The sequence below is a fragment of the Octopus sinensis genome, linkage group LG20 (genome assembly GCF_006345805.1).
Source record: "Octopus sinensis linkage group LG20, ASM634580v1, whole genome shotgun sequence".
In the NCBI taxonomy this organism is placed as follows: domain Eukaryota; kingdom Metazoa; phylum Mollusca; class Cephalopoda; order Octopoda; family Octopodidae; genus Octopus; species Octopus sinensis.
The window spans coordinates 9,347,281-9,352,703 of NC_043016.1; the positions used below are offsets into that span (position 1 = coordinate 9,347,281).

General features: G+C 34.8%; 1 protein-coding gene and 1 long non-coding RNA gene across 2 annotated transcripts in view; one reads left to right on the forward strand and one right to left on the reverse strand.

Annotated features, from left to right (window-relative positions):
• The window catches only part of LOC118767260, a 12,705-nt gene that overhangs the window by 4,739 nt on the left and 2,543 nt on the right, over positions 1-5,423 (reverse strand). Inside the window, exon 2 of the long non-coding RNA XR_005003165.1 lies at positions 3,569-3,571. This is a non-coding gene — a long non-coding RNA (uncharacterized LOC118767260). The remainder of the gene's footprint in view (positions 1-3,568; positions 3,572-5,423) is intronic.
• Positions 1-5,423, forward strand: part of LOC115222548 (ras-related protein Rab-35) — a 56,822-nt gene that overhangs the window by 2,290 nt on the left and 49,109 nt on the right. The gene's annotated exons all lie outside the window — the stretch shown is intronic.

Genomic DNA, 5,423 nt, shown 5'->3' on the forward strand with positions numbered 1-5,423 from the left:
GAAGACAAAACGTTTTATATATCCTGGTAGAAAGAACACACTAGTTAAGAGACATATCAATTGCAAGAAATACCCACCCTCTAATTTTATATCATAGGAATGTTAGTCGGAACAGAACATTATTTAACGTACGATCGTTATTAAAGTATCGTCTAATAACAGATCAGCTGCTTTTGATACATAAATAACCACTGTTCCATGTTAGTTTTTGTTGGTACTATTACTACTATTATTATTGTTATCATTATTATTATACACTGATATTACTATTTTAGATATTGGCCGACTGACTCGGCTTCTACATTATTCTTATATGGAGATATATATTGTATGTATATGTGTGAATATATATATGTGTGTGTATGGCTGTATGTATATATATAGAAGTGTATATATATAGATGTGTGTGTGTATATATATAAGTATATGAAAGAATGGAGTTGAACGACGAATTAACAAAATTCCTTTATTTTCGACACACACACACACACACACACACACCACACACACCACACACACACACACACACACATATATATATTATATATATATATATATAATATATATATATAATATATATATATATATATATTATATATATATATTATATGTATATATGTACGTTTATGTCTATGTATATATATTTATATATGTACATGTCTACATCTGTCTCCATCTATTTTATAAACATATATGTATATATACAGCTATGTATGCATATATGTATATATGTATACATATATTTACACACACATACATATATATTTACACACACACACACACATATATATGTATATATACACATACATGTGTATATATATATATGTGTGTGTATACATACATACAGATACATTTATATATATAGTTGGCGCGCGCATGGCGGTTTAAACATCCCAACAAAACAATGATTCGCTTTGTTTAATTTATTTCTTAAATAACAGGAGAAAACTTGTTTTACTTATGTAGTTTAAGAAGGCAGGTCTTTGCATGTGGCTCTTCTAATTGCTAAAACTCAATTTATAGCGTTAGATCTTCTCTCTGATGATGATGATGATGATGATGGTTCTTGTTTTGCTACATATTTCTTCTTAACATCAAGTCTTTTACATTAATTCTTAGTTTACAGCTGTTGGCATTTCCTATCTTTGTCAGATAATTTGGTTTAATGTAGTTAGATATTGTATACAGTTAGACAATTCCTGTATTGATATTTTATTCATTTAATGAAATGATATTTTACACTTAAAGAATTATTACCACGAGGAAAATTGTACTAAGGAATTGATTTGGTATTGCGGAAGTGACTTTGGTGTAAGGCAAGACTACATAGGATTTTAACGTGTAATTCGAAGAACAATATTTTGTATAAGTAAGGGAACACTTAAGCATTGTCGTTTGTTTGTTTCCTATTATTCGCACTCTCTTAAATTAAACGGTTTCTTCTTTTGATCTAAATTCTTTTGAACTCGTTATTCCACGACAGTTCTTGCTTTGTGTTAGCGGCGGGTCCAGATGGTTAAATACCAGTTGATTAAGAATTCAGAGCTGACCTGTACATAAGCCGATTGAGGAATAATGTCAATATTGAACAGATAACCTTGTTCTTTGAAAATGGAATATATTCCTCCCAAAGAAAGGTCAAATGTGTGTGTGTATGTTGTTGTTGTTGCTAGGGATTAATATCTACACCTTTATATATCGTCACCTTTCACTTTAGACACGCCTAGTCTTTAAAACAGAGATAGCAGGATGAAATGCCATTTGAATTATTTCAGTTTGGCGGTTGCTGGTGGAAAACCTGGTGAGGAAACGAAAGTTTAGCAATGGTGATATTCTAGGGATACATTTGGCTAGTATGAGACATTGTACATATGCGTGCTGTGTTCCGATTTCATTCATTTATACAATGAAACTTCATTGAGCACCTCTGCTTCAGGTTAATTAATTAATTATGCATTAGTTTTATGTCCTGCAATATTTAAGAAGATCGTGAGCACCTGTTTTGATTGATCTCTTTTCCCACTGGTTAGTCTCATGCAAGAAATAATTTTTAAACTTCAGAAATTGTTAAATTTCAAATGGATTACCCCTTTAAAAAATGAGCCGGTGGCACGTAAAAAAACACCATTCGAGCGCGATCGTTACCAGCATCGCCTTACTGGCACCCGCGCCGGTGGCATGTGTAAAAGATTCGAGTGAGGTCGTTGCCAGTGCCGCCTGACTGGCCCCATGCCGGTGGCACGTAAAAGCATCCACTACACTCTCGGATTGGTTGGCGTTAGGAAGGGCATCCATCTGTAGAAACTCTGCCAGATCAAGATTGAAGCCTGGTGTAGCCATCTGGTTTGCCGGCCCTCAGTCATGTGCCCAACTCCTGCTAGCATGGAAAGCGGACATTGAATGATGATGATATCAGCCCCTCAGTTAGTTGAAATAATTCAATTAATAAATGCATCAAACCTGTTTTGCTTTTTCCTTGTTAATATCTACCCAAAAGGTTAAATGTATGTTCATACCAGTGTGTTATTTGAACAACTTAAGAAGCATGATGAAAGTTTTCTGAATTAGACCACAAGAAAATGAAATAGCAAATTTGGCTTTCTGCTACAAATCATTTTTCTCTTTTTTTTTTCTGTTGATCAAATTCTTTGACATGGTTGGCAATTTTGCAAGGTTTTCTTTAAATTGTTGAGTGGGACATCACATCTTCTAATATATATGTAATCTACATGTTTTAAAAATAAATTTGTTGATTTGATTGAATATGATGGGCAGGTCAAGTAACTGTATAGAAGCTATCTTGTTAACTTTCACTATGACAACTTATACAGTCACCGTCTGATAGTGTAATGCAACCTACACCTTGCATATTATACACAATACTTGATACTTCGCAACTTGCACACTGTATATCCCTTGATATGCAATATCCTTTACACAATATATATATATACAACTAGCACTATGACCCGGCAACGCTAGTGCATGCATATACAGCTGCGTGTGTGCGCACATGCACGCGAGTAGTGTCCAAATCTCCGACCAATCACATACAGCTGGCTGGCATTCAATTGGCGTATCAAGTTTCGGGCATTTTGATTGGGTTTTGGATAGAAAATTCACCAAAAATCACTTCTATTGATTTTTTAATGGCTTTGCGGGGTGACTGGAAGTGTAAAGATGTGCCCGACCACCCTTGGACGGTTTTTAATGACCATAGAAAGTGCAAGCCCTCTAACTGAAAAATTGTGGATTTGTATAAAGGACATACATGCAGACATTTTTCCGTTTATATATATACTAGCAGAATTGCCCGGTGTTGCTCGGGGCTGAATTGCTTGAAAGTACTGTTAATGATTGCACTGAATTATGATTATTCAGGCAAATATTGATATAAGTTTACGGTGGGAGATAAGGACTTAACGATCAAACGTGTGCCATTGCATTGTTTTGGGGGAACCAAATATCTGATGAGCATTATAGGGGCACCAACTTTAAGTTTGAGAAAGTGTGGTGGTAATCCGGGGTGCTCAAAGGAATTGAGTACCTCTATTGGATAGTTGATGACGTCCTCTGGGTCAGGAGTTGTATCGATAGCCTGATATACATATACTTCCCCAGGAATGAGTTTTAGCATTCATCATATAATATGGTGAACAGTTTATTCCTCGGGGCCAGTATAGCCTTTTGGTCAATCCAATCCATATTCTGATAATTAGCTTGTAGATCTGGGAACACTGCATCTCTGAGATCAGAAGGCGTCTTAACAAAGGTACAAATGGAATCGATGGCAATATTACCAGTTTCATCCCCTGGTATTTTGCCTTCGCCAAGTGCAAGGAGGGTGTGAGGAAATGCTGCTGATGTGATATTACGTCGCATATGAGCACGCATATTGGTGTGAAGTTTGAGAGTTACTTCCCTTTATTAAAAAATATGCATAAAATGGAAAAAATGATGGTAAATTATTTGTAAAATCGTAGACTCATCGTAGACGCGCGCTAATACCCAGAAGGGCTCAATATGAATCACGACTATAAGATACCCGGTTTTGGTTAAACTGCATCGCAAAATGTGGGAGTAGTTAGGAATCTAAATCGGAGTAGACAGACACACAACCTTTCTTTTATATATAAAGATTTTCGTCCTAAAAAACTTTGTATGGATGAATGGAAATATATACCGCACATTATACATACATGTGTGTATAGATGAATATATAAACACATTTAAATATCTATAATACACTTTTGGGCGATCTTTCTTTTTCTTAGAGATAACTTAGATCTTATTTTCGTCCTAAAAAAACTTGTATGGAGTGAATGGTTACGTCTATGGAAATATATACACACACGTTATACATACATGTGTGCATAGATGAATATATAAATACATTTATATATCTATATACACCTTTGGGCGATCTTTCTGCTACTTAGAGATACTTTAGATCTTATTTTCGTCCTAAAAAACTTTGTGCGGAGTGAATGGTTATGTCTATGGAAATATATACACACACATTATACATACATTTGTGTATAGATGAATATAAAATACATTAAATATTATATACACTTTTGGCGATCTTTCTGCTACTTGGATATACTTTAGATCTTATATTCGTCCTAAAAGACTTCCTGTTACACACTCACACACACGCACGCACACACACACACCCTCACAACACACCACACAACACACAAACACACACACGTTAGCTTACAATTTTATTTATATTTTGCGTGTCTATGTGTGTAAAGAGGAAGTGGGAATGCAGAGTGAAAGAGTGAAATGGTAAAATATTTAGTTTTCTCGAATTTTCTGAAATGGGGGGTGAAATTGAAAGAAATTTTGTATGCCATGACCGAATGGAAGTAATTGAAAAATCATAGGTAAACTCTAATGAAGAAATTGTGTGAGGAGTAAATTCGTTATGTATTTATTGTTTCTGTTTGCTGTGTTGTTGTTTTTTGAGTAGTGGTTTAAGGTACACTTCTCTTGTTTTATATAAATACTTTCACTTTAATCGTTGCACACTTGCAAAGAGAAAGGAGGAGAAATTAGGGTGATAGCATCAGTGAAGCAGTTTGCTCTGTTTGTGTGTGTGTGCGTGTGTGTGTGCGTGTGTGTGTGCTGTAGCCCACACTAAGAAAAGCACTTCACTTACACACCACAATGTGAGTTTTCTTGAAATTTTGCTTAATTGGGGTTGAAATTTTAAAAACTGGACCTGGCACGACCCGATGTATTCTACTCTAAAAATGCTAGGTAAATTGTAATTGAAGAAATCCTATATTGTAGATTTCTATAAGAGACAAAGGGAGGCAGAAAATCTGCCTTTTATAATAAGAGATAGAGAGATATATGAAGCAGTGTCCCAATATGGCATAATGAAATGACTGAAGAAGGGAAAGATATATATA